The sequence below is a fragment of the Alligator mississippiensis genome, chromosome 9 (genome assembly GCF_030867095.1).
Source record: "Alligator mississippiensis isolate rAllMis1 chromosome 9, rAllMis1, whole genome shotgun sequence".
Taxonomy (NCBI): Eukaryota; Metazoa; Chordata; order Crocodylia; family Alligatoridae; genus Alligator; species Alligator mississippiensis.
In genome coordinates this window covers 38,733,456-38,754,625 of record NC_081832.1, presented here as the reverse complement: position 1 = coordinate 38,754,625, position 21,170 = coordinate 38,733,456, and the positions used below count along the sequence as shown (strand labels likewise).

The window sequence follows — 21,170 nt, the reverse complement described above, 5'->3', positions numbered from 1 at the left end:
CCTGCTCTATCCTCCAGCCTAACCACTATTCAAACCGTATTGCAGACTGGGTCAGGGAGGCTGGCTGGGAATAGTCAGGGCACTGATAGCACCTTACAGAGAGGCTAAGCATTACATCTGAGAGGAAGTAACTACAAAGCCTGAAGTGCTAGAGTGTTTGCCAGTGGTTTAGAACTAGGTGACAGGATTCTGTGGGTAGGGAGAGTCCTGTGCTCACTGCCTTGGAGTGCCCATCCTGTCACAGGCTTTTACTTCTCTGTGGGTAAAAGAGTAGGAAAAGGGGTAAGGACCCTTGAAATGGTGCAGGCCCAGGCACTTGCCTCTGTAACAGCTTTGCAGTACCAATCCGCAGCATCCACTAACGAGCAATCCAGTAAATCTGACCAACCAATTAGTGCTTCAGCTGCCACAGTAAATTTAAGGCATGTGAAGCAGAAGGAAGACTGCTGATGTGCATCTTTACAAGCTGTTTCTCAGGTAGAGATGCTGGAAACACTGACATGGGGAACTTAGTAGATGACAGCTTCAGGAGGCTGTAGAGCCACTGTCCAGTGCTGTGCACTCAGCTCAGGCTGCTTATGCTGCTTTCTTACTCCCGCCAAAAAGTGACCCATCACACTTTCCATCTCATGAGAAGAGCTTTACTGAGCTGGAGCTTCCATGTGGCTATTGTCCTCAAGAAGCTACCATGAGTCCTATGCTAGGTGATGTTTTTCTCAAGTCTCTGGCTCCTGAAGGAATGTGATAAGATTTCATCTCAGCTTTCATTTGGGAGAAAATCCCACCTGGTTCTGAAGAAAAACTCAGAAGCATAACCTGAGTGTAATGCTAAACCCACCAGTTAGGTAAAAACCCACTTAGACCCCTAACAAAAAACTTCATGATTTTTAAGCTAGCCTCATTCAACATGGCTGTTGAATGCTCTGTGGACATTCTAGCACCTGTTCATCTCTGACTTCAGGGAAGTGGCATTCCTTGTTCCAGGCCCAGGTTGAGGATTAAGGACATTTCACGTACATGTAGTACATAGCCTTCCGCATCAGATGCCCCAAGTACTTTGCGAAATCCCCAGCAGCCCTTACAATGCAGGCCCATGTGGCATTGCATGTACAGCCAGGCAGGGCATATGCTGTTGATGACATGATACCAAGCTCCCCATCACAATCCAGCCCCATCTCCTCCCAATATCAAGTCAGCACCTACCTTTTTTTTGCTCCCTCATAAGCTGCCTCTTGTGCCTCTTTCCAATGAATGCTTTCTCCAAGGATCTGAAAAGCTAGGATCCTCTCCTCCCCCAGTCCTACCAGGATGGATACAGACCACTGACAGCTGGCAGCAGCGGGATAGGGGACCAATCAGACAACGGCTACAACTCAGCTTTTTGGTAATTAAACAATCCCATTCTATGCCTGCAGCTAGTCAATAGAAAGAAGCCCACACAACTGCTAACCATGCCTGTCCCTTCACCACTGGTTTGTCTGATCACCTGTTAAGTTGTGAGCAGCTCTTGAAGACAGAGTCTGACTCTTACTATATATGTTTCCACTGCTTGGCACAATGGGTCCCTGCCTTGCCTGGGGTCTATTATTGTTACTAAAACATTAAGTCTGATTCAAACCCAGACTCCAGAACATTGGCCTTGGATGTGCTGAAGTTCTTCCCTATGCTTTTCTAATATTGCCACAAGGCCTCAGGGGTCCTTTGTATAGTATGTCTACCAAGAGGCACCTCTGCCCCCTGCTGCCACACAATGTGGCATACCCAGACAGGGTAGAGATCAGAGTACTACAATGAACATTAAACTCTCAAACATTTAGCCCACATAGGCAAATGTATAGGCAAACAAGCCATAAGGCTTCCCACTATGGCAGAATATTGGTGTTTGTAGAATACAGAGCAGTCCTGATAGCTGAGGCTTGTTTTGGTCTTAATTCCAGACATTTGGAGAGTTGTGAAGAGCTTGAAAGGATTTATGCTCCAATCTGACTATGATGCTCAGGGGGCCTTTACACAGCTTGCTGGTCAATGAGCTCTGTACGTACCTTGAACAAGGTTTCCTTCAGGGCCTGCGGAAGGTAACTCAGTTCCAAAACAGGGTGCATGCACAGCGCTTTATGTTCAGCAGATACTATCACTACTGATAGAGCAGTGAGCCCAGGGAGTCCAGTTGTGTGCTGCCCATCACAGTGCCTTGTCAGTTGACGTGCACAGTGGCCTTAGAAGACTGGATAGCTGGTAACTAGGAACCACTGTAATTCAGGCTCCAGTGGGGGTAAAGGTGGGCTCCCTGCAGGCTCACTGGAGCCAATTTCAGGCATTTTTCAGGGCAGGTTCTCCTATGCCTCTGATTGGTTCAGGGACCATTGAACAGTAGCAATCAGGTTTTTCATCAGCTATTTAAAAAAGGAAAGCTCGCCATTTATTAAACAACAACTTTTAAGTAAAGCTCACCACTTAGAAGTCTTAATGAAACCATAATAAATAACCTTTATTAAACAACAACTTTTAATGAGTGCTAACATTTATGGAATACTGACCCTCAGAGAGTCCCCTGCTGAAAATCCACATTAATGACCAAAAGCAATAATGGAGCAGCCACTGACAATTCCTGGTGATATAGCCTATCTTTGTGGAGTCCTTGGCATCCTGTGCCCCGTGCTCAGATGTGGGGGCAGGCACCCAGCATACCTATACCTCAGCTCCAAGGGCAGGGGGTACTTACCTGCTCTGTTCTGGGCAGGGTTTTTGAACTCCCTGCCAAAATGGGGAAACCGAAGAACCTGATTGACTGAGCCCCAGCAGGGGCCCAACCTGTACTAGGCTGCCCCTGGAAACACATGGGGCTTCCACAGTGTTTCCAGGGCTCTACTACCTTTCTTCTCCATACTTCAGGTAACTTGTTTTGTTTTTTTTTAACTTTTTTCCCCACTCTCCCTCTCCCCTGTGGTTTCAGGCCATTTCTGGCCAAATTGCATTTTTCCGGGGCTTCGGGGGAAATACTAAATTTCAGGCTTTTCCCTGAAATCCCGTGAAGCCTGGATTGCAGTGGTCCCTACTGATAACAGATGAGAAAGTTTGCAGCAGTCACAGAACCCACTCTAGGATCCGACTGCATGCCTGCAATGCAGGGGTTACTGTTTGCATTACTGTAAGGAATAACCCATTCCATGATTCAAATTCTAGGTTCCTGCAGTGATATCACAGGCCAGCCCCCTACAGTACTGTGCCTCATTGCTTCAGCCCCTTTGCTGCAAGCCCTTTGCAAGGGCTGGCAGGGATAAGGGTGGGGTGTTTCCTGTGGGTTGACATGCAATGACTGAAAGAGAGCCAAGCCCTGAAAGGTCAAGTGCCCCAAAACCAATATAGGGGGGTAGATTCTCTCAGCCCTAGCAGCACCAGACACATTGAGAAATCCATGTATCCCACTACCCCAAAGCATCCTACAAGGACCTGAAGAAGCCATTCAAGAACAAGCTGTGGGGAAAGGGAGGGACTACATGTATTGATCATAGGGTTCAGTAAACCCAGGCATACATGAATGAGAAGAATGAAAGCAATACATTTTATTGTGGAACTATATGCAATCTCTGTCATCTAGCTCACCAGAGGAACCATCTCCCAACTCCCAACCTACATGTTCTTTCAAGTAAGGGAGTGTCTCCAAATTATAACTTCTATCACAGCAGAACAGGTCAGTTAAGATACCTCAGTTAAGATGACGAGGCCCTGGAGATTCCAGGGGCAGAGGGAAGAGTGGGAGGTTTGGAGACTTTACAGCAGGTCAAACAACCTCTGCTCATATGTATGATCCCTGTCTGAGGCCTGTAGCCTGCATGAAACCATGGCCAGGCTGGGGTCAAGAGTTGGAAATATGGTGCTACACCTCAGTGCACTCCCAGAGCCAGGAAATAAAACTTCTCTTGGTCTGTAGAAGTTAAACAAAACTTGAAATTATCCAAGACCTTGTTATCCAAGACACATGAGCAAAATATTTAGCATTCAGCATACAAATGGGGCTTCTAATCCAGGGGTGGGCAAAATGTGGCCTGCGAGTCAGATCTGGCCCACAGGGCCCTAAATTTTAGAAAAAATAATATTTTATCTGCTCCTGGCTGCCTGTCAAAGATGACAGGAAACAAGCAGTAGGATGCAGGAAGAGCCAGCAGGACTCAGGATTACCTGAGCAGGACTCCCACCCCACCCACAGCCCCTCCCACTCCTGCCCTGCCCCCACCACAAAGTCTCTGCCTGCTGCAGCTTTTACTGCTGGAGGCTGCACACAGGCAGCCTCCAGCAGCACATGGCCCCAGGCTGCATCACGGGACCATGGGAGTACAGGGCCATGGTGGAACCCCGGGGCCAGGAGCGGGAGAGGGTGTCCGTGTCCGTGTCCATTCAGTGAGGGGGGGGGAGAGAGACAGTGTTTACATTTGTGTCTGTGCAATGAGGGAGAGAGAGACAGAGAGGCACACAGTGTGTGTGTGTGTGTGTGTGCGCGCGCGTGTGCACGCACACACACGCAGAGAAAGGCACACTGCATGTGTGTGTGTTCATAGGGTGAGTCCCACATACACACCCCACCATATACCTGCATACACACCCCCTCACACTGCCATACACGCAAACACCCACACCCCCCAACCACCCTCCCCACACACACAGCCCCCCACAAACCTATACCCACCCCCATGCCCTCCCCCCAGTATACAATAGTAACACTTCATTTTAAGCTATTGTGCAATTACCTCTATGTACACTGAACAAGCTTATGTAAATCAGGACAAAAATATTTTTTAAAATCAAATTAATGAATGTTGTAGATGTTCAATTTTTTAATGAGAGACCAGTACTGGGAACATAACCAGTATAAAGCAGGGGGTATAGGGGATACTACAATGCCCCGAGGGGGCAGGATTCAATAAAGGTTAGACACTTACAATCATAGACACATTCATCTAGTTGACAAAAGACAGTGTTAACAAAATATAAAATACAAACAGCAGAAAAAAACAATACAGCAATAAGAATTTTTCTCTCTCACTTCACTCACCCTAAGTTTTCTCAGCTAGGACTTGAACTCAGATCTCCTGCGTGGTAGGCAAAAGCCTCTACCACACAGCCACCAGTGCTTGATTTAACTTAAGCTGCTAGGGGTCTTGACCTTCCAGGAGCCCCAGCCTCACATCATGCTGCCTGGCCTTTTATTGGAGGAGCTGGAAGCAGAGCTGGGAACCCCTCAGGTCACTGCTCAGATTCTTGCTGGAGATGGGGAGCCTCTCCTGCTGGCCACAGCCTCTTGTAGGGGATCCTGGAGCCCAGCGGGGAGCCTCTCCTGCCGGCCGCACACCGCACTGCTGAGGGTCCAGGTGCTGCCTGCAGGTCCCACTCCTTCAGGCTCTTCTGCGGAAACGACTCCCACCCCACTAGCCCAGCTCTTTGAAGCTCCTGCCTTGTGATCCCTCATTGGTTTCCCCAGAGTCAGCTGTGCTGCCCTTTTTATCCCCCTCCAGGTGACCAGAGGGGCCAATCAGGGGACATGGAGTCTCTGTTGCCTGATTGGTGAGGAAAGGGAATCCCAAGCCCTCCAATCATCTTTTACCCTTTCAAAACCCCTGGGCCAAATCATTACAAGATTGGTGAGGAAAGGGAATCCCAAGTCCTCCAATCATCTTTTGCCCTTTCAAAACCCCTGGGCTAAGTCACTGCCAGCTAGCCTGTCACGTGTGCAGAGAAAAAGGCACACTGTGTGCTGGGGGGTGCAGATAGAAAGCTACAGTGTGTGCATGCACAGAGACAGGCACAGTGTGTCACAGAGAGCAGGGGTGTGTAATTATTTCAGGTAGTGGACCACTTACTGAGTTTAAGCAAGCTGTCCAGGGCTTCATAGAGCGAGCCCACAAATTTGCTCCCGGTCGGCCATCTACAAATGTTATATTGAACTGTAATTACTCGGCAGTTAATTTGCTACTTGCATTTGCAAGTAACTGCCAAATAGAACAAGTTCCTGAACAGGAAGGGTTAGCACTTATAAATGCAGATGGTTACTGTGCAGTAATTAATTCTATTGCACAGTAAAGCGTCTCGTGTAGATGCACCCACTGTGAACTGTGATCCTGCTTCAGCAAGGGCCGCTGCTCTGGGATATAGTTAGACCATTTACCCTCTGAGAAGTGTCGTTCCTTTCCCTAACTCAGGAGCTCCCATGAAGCTTGTTCCGTAATGAATTGGGAAAAGGTTTTTAAAGGCAAATGAGAGCTCCAGCCACTCATGTAAAGACATCTGTAGGCAGCCATGCAATGTAGCCCTGTGTAGTGGGCAAGAACTCTACCTGAGTTTCCAGCTATCCTGAGGTCTGTGTGACACATGGCATATTCCTGGCAAATACAATGTTAAAAACGATAATGAATAATATCCTTGAGCATCTGGGTCCATCTGAGCTTGAAGTAACCATGGACAGACAGCAGCAGCATAAATCCAGTGTTCCCTCTGCTGCCGACAACCTTTGGCAAAGCTTCAGAACTGGAGCCAAGCTTAAGAAACAAATGTCACAGCTGGCCTGAGCCATCCCTGTGATGGGCCAAACCTCAGAGCCAATTGTTCCTGATTTCAAAAGCATTACCTGCAGTCCAGCACCCCAGCAATCTGGAGCAATGCCCCACTGATGAGCATTAAGGCTGTGCTGGGATTGGGAGACAAAAAAAGGGCTGATGCCAGAAAAGGGGCTGAACATGGGGAGTGTTGTGCTCACCCCACCCTAGCAAAATTGGAGGGACCCACTGAGGAGAGACAACCAGAGAGCTCTACCATAAGAAATGTGGAGGGGATCCATTACAGGAAGCATAGGGGCCTCATTAACCTGTTTCATTGATCGTTTCTTCTTGTGGCTGGTCTTGAACTAGCTGATCCGTGGAGAATTATTCAATAAATCTGGTTTAATTGCGGGCAGGCAGCTTTTTGAAGACTCTGAATGAAACACAATGAGCTTAACTAGTCCCCTGGGCCCTCATGAGGCCTGGAAACCAGCCAGCCCAGAGCTGAATTAGACATGCCTCTGTCTGTGGGTGGCTGCTTGAACTACCTGCTGATCAGAGAAAAAGCCCTGCTAATGAGCCTCTCCACATAAAAATCAGCTTCAGTGGAGCCCTCTTCTGCTGTTCACACTGCACCACTCCCACAGTCCTTGCTGGCCAAGCCTGAAGAAGATCTAGCACCTTCCCAAGAGGCTGTGTTGCCCACCCCCATTTTTAGAAAAAGTGGCCCATCCCTTTTAGACATGCACACATACATATGTATACAGACACAGACACAAACACAGAAATATGCATGCACACACATGCACTTGTGCAGTCACACACCCCGTGCTAAAATAAAATAAATTCTTGGGACTGATGCACACAGAACAACTCTCTTATTAGGATACTACCTGAGCAACTGGTTAAAGCAGGATGCTGGTGTCAGGGCTCTTGGGCTCTATGCCTGACCTCCAATGACTTGAACAAGACACTTAATACCTTCCTGTTCCTCAGTCTCTTGGATAAGTCAGGGAACAGAAGGAGAAATGAAGCACAATGAATGTATGGGGCTTTGAGATCACATGGGAAGATGAAGGTTCCTGCAGTACTGGGAGAGACTTGAGCAGCTTCCTGTGCATTTAAGAATGTTATTTTAGCTTTTTTGAAGGTGTGGAACTACCCAATTCCTATTCAATCAAGCAGAGGCAGGGACCATGAAATTCAGCCCTTTGTCTCCCTTCCTCTTCAGCTTCAAAGGGCCACTTTGACAGGCTAGAGATCACATATTCAGACCCTTCCCATATCTTTCAGCTCTTTCTTTCTTGTCTGGGCATGTGTGCCCAGTTGCACAAGCAGGTTCAGAGAGCCCTGATCTGCAGTGTATTACACTCAGCTTGGGCACAGTTGCAGGCAGAATCCCTGCCCAGCCCAAGCTGCAATGCCAGGAGTGCATCCCCCGCACAGGGCAACCAGCTATTTCTCCACACTGCCTCCATGGAACATGGACATTTCCTCATGAAGATGTCATCCAGTTCTGACCTCATCTGCTTCCTCTAAGTTTTGGATGGGGATTGCAATGGCCACTTGGCCACAGGATGGTGTGAGTAGTTTTCCAGGATCACAGGGGTGGTAGCTACTAAGTTCACCACACCACCCAATAGGACTCCCCAGCCCTGCTGTTCCCTTTCACAGCTGCCCATCCCTATTGTGTGTCACCTTTGCTCAGGCTGACGGCAACCCTGCAGATTCTAAACTATGGCCTTTCTCTGCTGCTGTCTTTAATCTCACAAGGGAAGAAACAAATGGGAGGGAGTGTAGAGCTGGTTGGCATTGTGTGATTCCTCCCTTCATCCCTTCTGTGGCTGCAGTGGGCAATCAGTCCCCCTCCGCCCACTAGTGCTGTCTGCGGTCTTGGAGCAGTGTGGGGTCCTAGGCTGGAATGCTGGCCTTGCACCGCCGCACTCACCAGCTCCAGTCTCACTAAACCTCCACTCGCCTCTTTCTTTTCTTTCAATGAGCAGGCTGCAGAAGGGCCATTGCCATGGAAACTTCCAGCGGCTCAAGGGTGTCTGACTGAGGCTCCATGACACTAGGAATACTGTGTATCAGGAAGCTGCTGGCATTACCTGCACAGCTAAGGGTGCAGGAAGCCAAGAACCTTCCCTGAATCCCTACTCCCTCTGCACAAAAGCAAACCTTCTCCTGACATTTCTTCTATTTAACCCACTAGGGCCTAAAAGAAATGAATAAGGGCTGCTGTGATACAACCTGCAGGTTCAATGCCATGTGCTGTGCAGCTGTGGGCTACAGGCACTGCTGCCCTCAGCCTGTCCTGATTTCAGCCAGATTGCAGCACCCAGGCTGGGGCTGAGGCTGGGTTAAGGGTGAGGGTGCTCTTCGCCAGCGCTTTGGTGTCTATATGCTTCATGCCATACTATAGCCAGTATACTATACTGTCTGCACTACAGGTTCCCAAGCCCTTTGGGTTATTTGCAAGTAAGCGCTACATTTTCACTGAGCTTTCAGAAAATACCTCCTTCTAAAGAGCTCCATTGTGTACGTGCACAGAGCAGATTGCTGTCTCTGCTCTTTCACTCCAGCACGGCTATCTCCAACATGCAGCATCCTCCAGATCCTGCCACTATATGACAGTTACCTAGCCCAGAGGGCATGGCATAGCCCAGAGCAGAGCTGAAAGAAAGTTTTCTGGTACACATTTTAATCACCAAAATGGGCAGTTTGGGTTGACCTAGAATTGTCTGTGATTCTGAAAAGAGCTAATGAGTCTCCAAGGCTGTGAAATAGGCAGAAAAAGAGCAAGAGTAGCTAGCAGTCAGCAAAAAAATGCCGTAAGAAAGTTTAGCTTGATTAGTAGAACATCAAGACCTTGGAAACTTGGACAACACCTAGGGAAAAGTATAAGATTATTGCATGGGTATGCAGGGATGAAGTCAGGAAGGCTAAAGCACAATTGGAGTTGCAGCTAGCAAGGGATATGAAGGGTAACAAGAAGGGTTTCTACAAGTATGTCAGTAACAATAGGAAGATCAGGGAGAGTGTGTGTCCTCTACTGAATAGGGGAGGCAACCTAGTGACAGAGGATGCAGAAAAGTCTGAAGTACTCAATGCCTTTTTCACCACAGTCTTCACAGGCAAGCCAGCTCCCAGACTATTGAACCTGACAGCACAGTTTGGGGAGGAGGTGAGCAGCCAACAGGGGCAAAAGAACATGTTAGGACTATTTAGAAAAGTTGGACATATACAAGTCCACGGAGCTGGATAAGATGCACCTGAGGGTGCTGATGTGATTGCAGGAATTGGCTGATATGATTGCAGAGCCCACTGACCATCATCTTTGAAAACTCATGGTGATTAGGAGAAGTACTGGATGATTGGAAAAGGGCAAATATAGTGCCCATATTTAAAAAAGGGAAAAAGGAAGAGCCAGGGAACTACAGATTAGTCAGCCTCACCTCAATCCCTGGAAAAATCATGAAGCAGATACTCAAGGAATCCACTTCTAAGCACTTGGAGAAAAAGGTGCTTAGGAACAGGCAGCACAGATTCACCAGGGGCAAGTCATGCCTGACCAACCTGACTGCCTTCTATGATGAGATAACTGGCTCTGTGGATGCAGGGAGATCAGTGGATGTGGTTGATGTTTTCAAGGCTTTTGATATGGTCTTCCACAACATTCTTGCAGGCAAGCTAAGGAAGTATGGCTTGGATGAATGGGCTGTAAGGTGGATAGAAAACTGGCTGGAGCATCAGGCTTAGAGAGTAGTAATCAATGGCTCGATGTCTAGTTGGTAGCCAGTATCAAGTGGAGTGCCCCAGGAGTTGGTCCTTGGGCCAGCTTTGTTCAATATCTTCATCAACAACCTGGACGATGGCATAAAATGCACCCTCAGCAAGTTTGCAGATGACACCAAGCTGAGGGGAGTAGTAGATACATTGGAGGGTAGGGCTAGGATTCAGAGTGACCTAGACAAATTGGAGGATTGGGCCAAAAGAAATCTTATGAGGTTCAACATGGACAACTGCGAAGTTCTACACTTAGGATGGAACAATCCCATGTTCTCATACAGGCTGGGCACTGACAGGCTGGGCAGCAGCTCTGCAGGAAAGGACCTGGGGGTTACAGTGGACAATAAGTTGAATATGAGCCAACAGTGTTCCCGTGTTGCCAAGAAGGCTAATGGCATACTGGGCTGCATTGGTAGGCATGTTGCTAACAGATCAAGGGAAGTGATTATTCCCCTCTATTCAGCACTGGTAAGGTCACATCTCGAGTACTGTTTTCAGTTTTGGGGCCCCCACTACAGAAAGGATGTGGACAAATTGGAGAGAGTCCAGCGGAGGGCAACAAAAATGGTTTGGGGCCTGAGACACATGATTTATAAGGAGAAGTAAGGGAACTGGGCTTATTTAGTCTAGAAAAGAGAAGACTGAGAGGGGATTTAATAGCAGCCTTCAACTACCTGAAGGAGGGTTCAAAAGAGGATGGAGCTAAATTATTTTCAGTGGTAGCAGATGACAGAACAAGGAGCAATGATCTCAAGTTGCAGCTAGGGAAGTGTAAGTTAGATACAGTAAAATCTCTGTTATCCAGCATTTAACTAACCAGAATACTCTATTAACCAGAATTTCAACCGCGGGATGCACAGAGTGCTGCTCCGCTTTGCTGCCTGCTGTGCCACTTTCAGCTTCAGGATGCATGCTGTAGTGTTAAGTGTACCATACTTTTAAGTGATCTAGGTGTACACCATGCCCTGCCAATAGTGTACTACATGCAACTTTTGTGTACTGTACTGTATATGACTGCCTCAGAATTTCTTTTCACTCCAGTGCTGCTTTACTACTACTTGATTCATGAGTACCTGTATACTATTTTATTCTTTATATAGTATATTATACTGTAATGTATTGTACACTAATTCTTTGAAAATTTGCGTTACAAGTATGGCACTGTCTTCCTTACTAGGTATACTCTCAGATAACTGGAATTTTTAAATAACCAGCACCCCACATTCCCCACTCATGCCAGATAACAGAGATTTTACTGTATTAGGAAGAATTTTCTCACTAGGAGGGTAGTAAAACACTGAAACAGGTTACCCAGGGAAGTTGTGGACCCTCCTTCTTTGGAGATTTTTAAGATCCGGCTAGACAAAGCCTTGGCTAGGATGATCTAGCTGGGGGTGATCCTACCTTGACCTCCTGAGGTCCCTTCCAAACCATTTTTTTTAATGATTTTATGAGTCTATGAAAAAGAGAGATAGTTCTGGAATGAAAAATAATGAGTCATTAAAGTCAACTAACTCCTTCATCTGCCTGGATAGTAATTCCCCACCTGTAAAGTAGCATGGACAATGCTGGCTCCCCTGCTGAGGATGGGCTGTTTGGTTGTATTGCTACATCCTAGCAACCTGTACCAAAATGCTTCCTTTCCTTTCTAAGAAGTAGTCCCATCCCTCAAGTGCTCCATTGAGCAATGGTCCTGCTGACAACATAGCCCTGGAAGACAGTGCATACCTTTGATGGAGCTGGGCTTACCTGGCTGGGCTAGTTGGGCTCTGCTCTGAAGGACACCTATAGACTGTGCTGGTGATTGCACCAGAGGTGACTAAGGCAATTCTGGTACATGGAAAGGATGTTGGGACCAATGACCCAATGCTTGTCTCTGCAAACACTTACCAAAAGAGTAGAACCTCTCAAGTGCTGGCTGTCTTGGGTAGGTCTACTTCCAAGCATGCCCTTTCCATCTGCTCTGCTCCCATCTGCTAAAGCTAGAAATGTAGTGATGAAGATATCCCACTGCATCCCTCATCAGTTGCTCTCATTGCCTTCATCTCCAGTGTACTTGTGGCTGTGGGAGGCACACTTGCAGTGCCTTCACTGATTCATTTCTGGGTTTGGTGCATGAGAGCTCTGGGGATGGGTTTTGGACATTAACATTGAGGTACCCAGCTGTGCCTGGTTCTGCATAATGTGGAAACAGAACATTTATCGCTACAGTAGGGAGTGATCATAGAGTCTCCTTCATACACATTAGAGAGGACTAGCGGGCAATGGACAGTAACATATGTCAAATAGCACCTGTGGCAGATTACAACCCACGCTATGGTTGCTTGTGTCTCTGTCCCTCACATTACAAAGACTCTCATAGGATCAACTGTGTTTCCTGGCTCCTGGTCACCAGGACCCTGCTGCACTCAGATCCTCTCCTCCAGGCCTCAGGTCACCCTCATATTCCTCCAAAGCCCTAAACTCCAACTTCTAAGCTGCTAAAAGGCATTAATAAACCCTAAGCAATCATGGAGCTGGAAGTGATCCTAAGCAAAGCTGCCAGTCCCTTCCCTCAGTGCTGCATGTCTTGCTGTATCTATTGTAAAGTCTTCCAGCAGGCTCTGCATCTTATGGGACACCATGATGCTTGGATAATTGGTTTTATAGTTTCATAGTTGGTAGGGTCAGAAGGGACCTAAGCAGGTCATCAAGTCCGACCCCCTGCCATGGCAGGAAAGAGTACTGGGGTCAAATGACCCTGGCTAGGTGATTGTCTAGCCTCCTTTTGAAGACCCCCAGGGTAGGAGCGAGCACCGCTTGCCTAGGATGTTGGTTCCAGCTCCTAGCCGCCCTGACTGCCCAGGTCTCAGTCAACTTATAGCCGTTATTCCTTGTTACTCCTGGTAGTGCTCGGGGAAACAGGGACTCTCCCATTGCCTGCTGGTCCCCTTTGGCTAGTTTGTAGATGGCCACCAGATCCCCTCTCAGCCTTCTCTTGTGGAGGCTGAACAGGTTCAGGTCCCGTAGCCTCTCCTTGTAGGCCCTACCTTGCTGATGAGTGGCCCTCCTCTGGACCCTCTTGATGCTGTCCACATCCCTCCTGAAGCGTGGTGCCCAGAACTGGACACAGTACTCCAACTGCAACCTGACCAATGTCACATAGAGGGGGAGGATCACCACCTTAGACCTACTCGTGATGCATCTATGGATGCATGACAAGGTGCAGTTAGCCTTCTTGACTGCGTCCCCACATTGGTGGTCCATGTTCATCTTGGAATCAATAGTGACTCCAAGATCCTTTTCTGCCTCTGTGCTGACAAGAAGGGAGTTCCCCAGCCTGTAGGTATGCTGCTGGTTCTCCCTCCCCAGGTGCAATACTTGTCAGTATTGAAACCCATCCTATTCTCATCTGCCCACCCCTGTAACCTGTCCAGATCTAGTTGTAGCCTGTCCCTCTCTTCTAGCGTGCCTACTTCTCCCCACATCTTAGTGTCATCCACAAATTTGAACAAGGTGCTTTTCACCCCCTCGTCCAAGTCACTGATGAAGATGTTGAATAGTGTGGGCCCAAGGACTGAGCCCTGGGGAACCCCACTGCCCACATCCCTCTAGGTTGAAAATAACCCATCCACCACCACTCTCTGGGTGCAGTCCAGCCAATCTGTGACTCATCTGACTGTGTAGGCGTCGACACCACAGTTGCCTAATTTTTTAATGAGGATGGGGTGAGAGACAGTGTCGAAGGCCTTCCTAAAGCCCAAAAAGACTACACGCCCTACAACACCTGCATCCAAGGATTTTGTGACCTGGTCATAGAAGGCAACTGGGTTGGTCTGACAGGACCTGCCTCTAATGAACCCATGTTGATTGCCCCTAAGCATAATCTCCCCTGCTGGTCTCTTGCAGATGTGCTCCTGGATAATTTTCTCAAAGAGCTTTCCCAGGACTGAGGTAAAACTAACAGGCCTATAGTTTCCTGGGTCCTCCTTCCTCCCTTTTTTGAAAATGGGGACCACATTGGCCCTTTTCCAGCCCTCTGGTACCTCACCAGAGCACCACGAGTGCTCATAAAGCTGTGCCAGGGGTTATGCAATGACTTCTGCAAATTCCCTCAGCACTCTGGGGTGGAGATCATCAGGACCTGCTGATTTGAACATGTCTAGTCCCACCAGAAATTCCCTGACTAGGTCCGCACTGACCCTGGGCCTGGCTGCGCCTCTCCTGGGTCCGTCCTGCATCCCAGTGTGGGGGATGTCCCTGTCCCTGCTCAGAAAAATGGAAGCAAAGAATCTGTTAAAGAGGTTAGCTTTGTCATCTGGTGTGACCACCAGATTTCCAAGCGCGTCCTGCAGAGGCCTCACATTACTCGGTACCTTCTTTTTACCTGCTATGTATTTAAAAAAGGACTTCATGTTATCTTTGATCTGGGTTGCTAGTCCCAGTTCCATTTCCACCTTAGCCTTCCTAACATCCCCCCGTACAATCTTGAGCAATGGAGGTATAATCCTCCTTGATGATGGCCCCTCCCTTCCATTGGGTGTATGCCTCCTTTTTGGCTTTGAGACATTCCTGGATGCTTTTGGTGAGCCATGGGGGCTTTTGAGCACTCTTGTCCCCTTTGATTCGCGTGGGGATTGTCACCCTTTGAGCTTGGAGGATCATCTCCTTAAGGAACAACCACTCTTCTTGGATTCCCAAATCACCTTCCCTCTGGGACCTCAGTGCCTCCCTGACTTACCTCATCGAAATCCACCCTTCTGAAGTCCAAGGCTGCTGCCTTGCTGCAGGGCTTTGACACCCTGCACTGGACGGTGAATTCCAGTAGGCAATGATCACTATCACCCAGGTGGTCGAGAACCCGCAGTCCCCTCACCAGGTCGTTGCCTGTGGCCACGACCAGGTCCAATAATGCATTTCCCCTGGTGGGACTGTGCACCTAGTTAAACCATAAAATGGTTTAATGTAATTGTTTAATACAAGATATCTGTACCTGAACAAGGACACCTCCCCCTGGGCACTCTGAGCAGGGGCAGAGCTGAGGCTGGCTGCTAATGGAAAAAAGACAACCAGCAAGGGATGGAGTGTACCAGTGAGTTGCTGGCAGGCCGTCAGCACAGACAACATGTCTGTCAGCCCCTGGGAGCAAACATAAAGAAGGAGACTCATGCGGTGTGTGTACATAACATGGGCATTAATGTAGAGCACCTGAAAATTTTAATGTAGCGTTTTTTTGGTGTGGTCCATTTTTGTTAGCATGACATGGCATTCTTGTTCACATGAATGGCACTTTTGAGCGACTTAAGCCTTGTGTGTCATTCCCTGCAGATTGCAGTAGGGAGAGTCAAATACCAACTTACCACCTGTAATGTCTTTCCTAATGTGTTACAACAAGGGGCGCATGTAAACCACCCAGGCACTTCAGTGTTCTCACCCCCGGGCTCTCACTGGGAAATCCTAACTCTCACTGGGAGTCTCCCCTGGGCTCGGTCATGGTCACCCCAAAATCCTTGTCACTTGCACCCGCCTATGCTCGGTCAGTCTGGTCTCTCTCCATCAGTACGTGATTCCAGAGACCCCATCCCAATCCGATAGACAAGCTGCTTGAATCCTCCCCTCCTGTTCCTTTCCCTTCCCATCCCACCATGTTACAAATATGTTTTTTCATTTATTTACTATAGTTGCTATGATAACTGCTATGGTATCATAAAATATTCAGGGTTTAGAGTAGCGGGTGGGTGGGTGTTTGTTGCCATCCAGTTGATTTGCGATTGCTGTCGATGTTGGTGGTGGTGAGCCCTTCTGGCTTTTATTTTTCTGGGTTGGGTTTTTTTGGACTACATTTCCCAGCATTCCCGAGCTCATTAATCTTCATACAGTTTCCAATGGGGGCTCTCATTGGAGCCCTCCTGTTCCCTGCCCAGGTACACCATCAATCTGTTTGTGTAGTGCCACATATAGCTATAGCTATAGGAGGTGTGATGCAAATTGTTTTATAAATGTTTTTGGAATGTTTTTGAAAATGTGCGTTGCTCTTCGGTTTGGTCCCCCATGTTCCTAGCTCAACAAGAGCTATAATAGTTAACCTTCTCACCCATGTGGGCGGGGGGAGAGCTCATTCAGATGTGGGTGACGGTGTGTCACCCCCTCCCCCAGACCACCCACAGTTTAGAAGCAGAAATCCCTACCCCAGTCCAGATTTCCTCCTCTTTCCCCTAACTATCATCCCTTCCACCCCCATCCACAACACCACACACCCCTATAGACAGACACAGATTTAAAGTGTAAATGAATTTATTTTAACATAACCAAGAGAAAGAACAAAGCACTCCTGGGTGTTGTTGTCAGCAATATATCCTGCCAGATATTCACAAACAAGGGCCACCCAACCAGCCTCTCCTTGAGGATATCTCCTCAGTCCCTGTGCTGCTGCTGCCCAGATACATCTCTGTCGTCTGGCCACTGCGTGTCATGCTTCTTCTTCCCACAACCCCTTGAAAACCTCTCCCCAGCTCTCACAGATACTGTGCAGCACGCAGGCTGCCACTATAAAGGCTGTGATATTTTCTTGCTCCATCTCAAGCCAGCACATAAGTGCTCTCTATCGTCCTTTCAGTCGGCCAAACTCACATTCCATAGCCATCCTACAACTGCTCAGACAGTAGTTAAAAACCAGCTTCTGCGGGTTGGTGATGTTCCCTCCATAAGTCTTAACGAGTCAGGGATTTAGGGGGTTGGCAGCGTCTGCTAATATAACTGGGAGAATGGTGATGCCATGGATCACTGTCTCTTCCACGCTGGGTGCATAGTGTCCTTTTTTCACAAGGCCAGGCAGAGGGAAGTTTCTGAACACACACGCATCTTGCGCGCTGCTGGCCCACCTGGATAAATATTTGTGAACCGGCCCCGGTGGTCCACCATGGCTTGCAGGATCACAGAGGCATATTCTTTCCTTTTTGTGAAAGCTCTTCCCCTCCCTGCAGGGCACAGCACTGGGAAATGAGTGCTGTCTAAAGCTCTCACGCAGTTCAGGAACCTCTTCTCATTAAAACCATCTATGACTTGCTGTGGATTTGCTAGGAAGATCATTTTGTTTGCAGCCATCTCCTTAAGCAGCTGGCATACCTCACAAGTTGCCAGCCCAACTATGCAGGCAGCCACGCCGAACTGGTTCACGATATAGCAGAGGCTGGATGGGCTGGCCAGTTTCATAATGGCCATTGCCATTTACATTACTTGTCTAGTGGGATGGCCCGATTCATGTTAGTGTCCTGCCTCATGATGCAGGTCCCCAGCATTGAGATGATATGATTGAATGTCTCCCTTTTCATTCGGAACATCTCCAGCCACTGCTGGTCATTCCAAGTCATCAGCACAATTCACTCCCACCAGTCCAAGCTGCTCTCACAGGCCCACACCGTGTGGATTCTGGTCCTCCTCAGGTTTCTCAATGAAGCCCAGTCAAATTCCACTTCTTCGCTTTCCTCGGTGTATTCCAAGTCCTCTGGTTACCTGTATCTTCTCATTATTGTCATTAATGCTGTTAAACCAGGAACACAACTTGCTAGTGAACACTGTAGCACAATTCCTATCCTTGTCAAGCGTTGACACAGTAATCCCCAGGTAAACAGCAGTAACAGAAGCAGCACTATCACCTCCTCCTCCTCCTCCTCCTCCTCCATGTCCTCCATATTCTCCATGTTGGAGAACTCTTCACTGAGTTGTTCTCCATCATCCCATATTTCATCTTCATTTTCCATTTTGCTCCTCTCTGTCAGCAGCGGCTTCTCACCCATCTGCACCAAGTGAGGGGCAGGGACTGTAGGGTGTTGTGTGCTCTGGAGCTTGGTGTAGCTGCTTTTTCAACACTTCACCCCAGCACCCCAGGGCACTGGGCTTTTGCACATCCTTTCATCCTGAGCTTAGCAGCCATTAGTGTTCTGATGTAATCAAGCTTGCAAACAAAAAATGTTTTGCCTACTCCTCTCCTCGTAATGTAGGCTACTCAAAACTTTTGCCACTTTAGGGGAAACAGGCTATGCTTCTGTAATAAAATTATTTTGTACAAGCAGGCAGGCAGGTATTGATTTTTGCAACATTCTGGGCCATTGAGCAGCCATCCCAAAGTACAATGGCCTTATTTACCCCATCACCAGGTCTTTTTTTCAGTTAACTGGGTCCTTCATCACCTTTGGGTGTTTTGACACTTACAGGTAATGACTTCACAATCCTTGGAATTTTCCCATACCCTCGTGCAAGCACAGCCTGAGTATAAAGGTGCCCCCACCCCACCCCGCTCCAAATTTGCCAGCCCCCTTTCACAAATTGCTTGTGCTGTTGACCACGAACTGCTTCGCCATGTCTCAGAAAGCAAAGGCCACCAGTATGGAGTCAATGACCCAGGAGGCTGATACCTCCAACGCCTGTGGACCCAAGTGGCCCTTGGGAAGAACTGGAGGACTTAATCGACATTTGGTTAGAGCAAAGAATCATAGACAGGCTGGAAAGTAGGAGGAATAAGCCTGTTTATGAAGAGATCGCAAAAGGCATGCAGGCATGAGGGCACAATCGTGACTGGACCCAGATCCAGCACAAGATCAAGTCCCTGAGATCAGTGCATTACAGAGCCAAATATGCGAACTCTCGTTCTGGGGCCAGTCGCACAATTGCCCCCTTTCTATGACAAGCTGTCCATCATTCTCTTCAAGGATGACCTGGGTGATAACCTGGGTATGGAGACTTTCAGCACTGGGGTTGGGCAGGAGGAGGAAGAAGAGGAGGAGGAGGAGGTGGCAGCATCCCCTCCTGAGGGTGAAACCATGAGCATGTCTCAGCTGTACAGAGACCGCTCCCCTCCCTGCTCCCTGATGACCATGAGTGGCAGAAAGAACCGTCGGTCACTGTACACTTAGTGCCGCTTAGCCCCTCCATTTCACAGACTAGCACAGATAATGAAGCAAAGGAAGTGGAGGGTCAGGAAGAAACCTATACGGCTGATACATTATCTACTGTTACCGAGACCCATGAAGATGCTGGAGCTGGTAAGTCTCTTGTAATGTGCCTCTTGCCACTGCCAGTCAATGCCCAGGTTTGTGCTGGTTGGGTTTGCGGGACCTGGGGGGAGGGGGAGAAATTCATGTGTTGCTGTAGGTGGGATGCCATGTTCTTTTGGTGGTGGTGCATGACGGGTTCAATAGCTCATAATGTAAAAGACACCAAACTACTTATTTACTTTAATTTTTTTTTTGCAGCTATCACGGGCAGTGGCAGCCGTGGACCTGTTTCCAAAGTGAGTACTTGTAAGTTTTGGGCAGTACAAGTGGTACCCCACTGTTGCGGGGTCTGTTTCTGTGCCTGACAGTATTTTGTGCACTGCATGGTTGGGGTGGGGGTGCGTACTCTCCTCCTCTTGGGGGGAAGGCAACCATTGCTTTTTTATTTATCAGCTACCACAACCCATGGCTGCCCAGAACAGCGCCCTGCTCGCACTACAGCAGAGCACTGCAGAGATTTTCGCAGCAAGCAGAGATGGCTCTGTGAAACCTCACTTGAGGTTTTCACAAACTCCTCAGTAGCCAGAGCGAAACCCGCAGATGCCTGGTAGGACAAACTCTGTGAGTCACTGTGTAAGGAGGATGCCATCCTCAAGGAAGTGCAAGACACCATGTGGAATTTGACAGATGTGGTCAATGAGTCCCATGTTGAATTAAAGAGGTCACAGGACACTTTCAGTTATGCCTTTCAGAGTGTGCACAAGTACCTAAATAAATGGGCACGATGCCTGAAAGGAAAAGTCAGTCCACTCATCTTGCCTCTGTGCCAGACAAGCGGACAATTACAGCTGAGCCTGTTCCCCCTAACTCAGTGGGGTCAAAGGAGGGCCATATGACTGCCAGCCGGGCCAGGAGGGCACCACTGCATTTCAGGGTGACAGGGGGGGTGCAGGGTCATGGTGGGGTGAAGGCAAAGAAGTACAAGTAACTACAATAGTGTGTTGCAAACAATAAAACTTCATGGTTTCCTGTGTCTGCCTCCATATCCACCCTTACACTGCTTTGTTGTGAAGGTGGATTTCATTCATTGTTTGGGTTCATTTCTCTCTCTTCATTTTTCCTGCCACTTGCTGCATGGTGCCAAGGGGGAGGGATTGGCAATCTCTCTTGCAGAGGTACACAGCGGGGCTCCAGAGGTAAACAGGGGGGCTGCCTAGGTGGGTCGCAACACACAAGTGATGGCCTGCACACCAGCATTATGCAAAGGCAGCACCTTCTCTGCAAAGTCACTTTTGAGGCCATACCTTAATTTCGCCTCCCTTAGTTGGAAGAAGGAAAGTGGTGTGTCACCCCCCCCCCCCCCCCCAGCAGCCTGGCTTGCTTTTTTGCAAGCCACCAGCCACTTTGCAAAGTCGCCCACAGGGGCTCATGCCTTCCCAGGCTCTTTCGCTCACCCTTCACAACCCTTCCTTGCATTTTCCCTAGACAGAAACTTTGAAAATATGCTTTTTCAAGGTTCTTTTTGCACTCTTTTCCAGCCAGGTGCCAGACACTGTCTCCTTTGTTTTAGAACACCAAAGCAAGGCCATGGGTGAGGGGGTGGCCTGAGTTTTAAGACCTGCTTTGCTTGCACACAAACCCAGGTACTTTGCTAACTTTTCTGCCTTCTTGTCCTTTCCAGCCTGGCGCCAGAGTGGGTTTTTTTCCACACCAAAATGAGGCTACTGGGGTGGGGGGGTGGAACTCTGGAGTCACTGTTGGCCACAAAGCAAGCTGTGCTCAAGAGCTATGACCACTGCAGTGGCAGAAGCTAAGACTTGAGTTCCTTTTCTGAATTGCGGAGACCTTCTTGGTTGCTTGCCAAAACCTCTGGGGTCCA

General features: G+C 48.4%; 1 long non-coding RNA gene across 1 annotated transcript; it reads left to right on the top strand.

Annotated features, from left to right (window-relative positions):
• The first annotated feature begins 18,160 nt into the window (after positions 1 to 18,160).
• LOC132252452 (uncharacterized) lies at positions 18,161 to 20,324 on the top strand. Its single transcript, XR_009464372.1, has 2 exons — positions 18,161 to 19,587; positions 19,745 to 20,324. It is a non-coding gene; the product is annotated as an uncharacterized LOC132252452 (long non-coding RNA).
• The last annotated feature ends 846 nt before the right edge of the window (positions 20,325 to 21,170 follow it).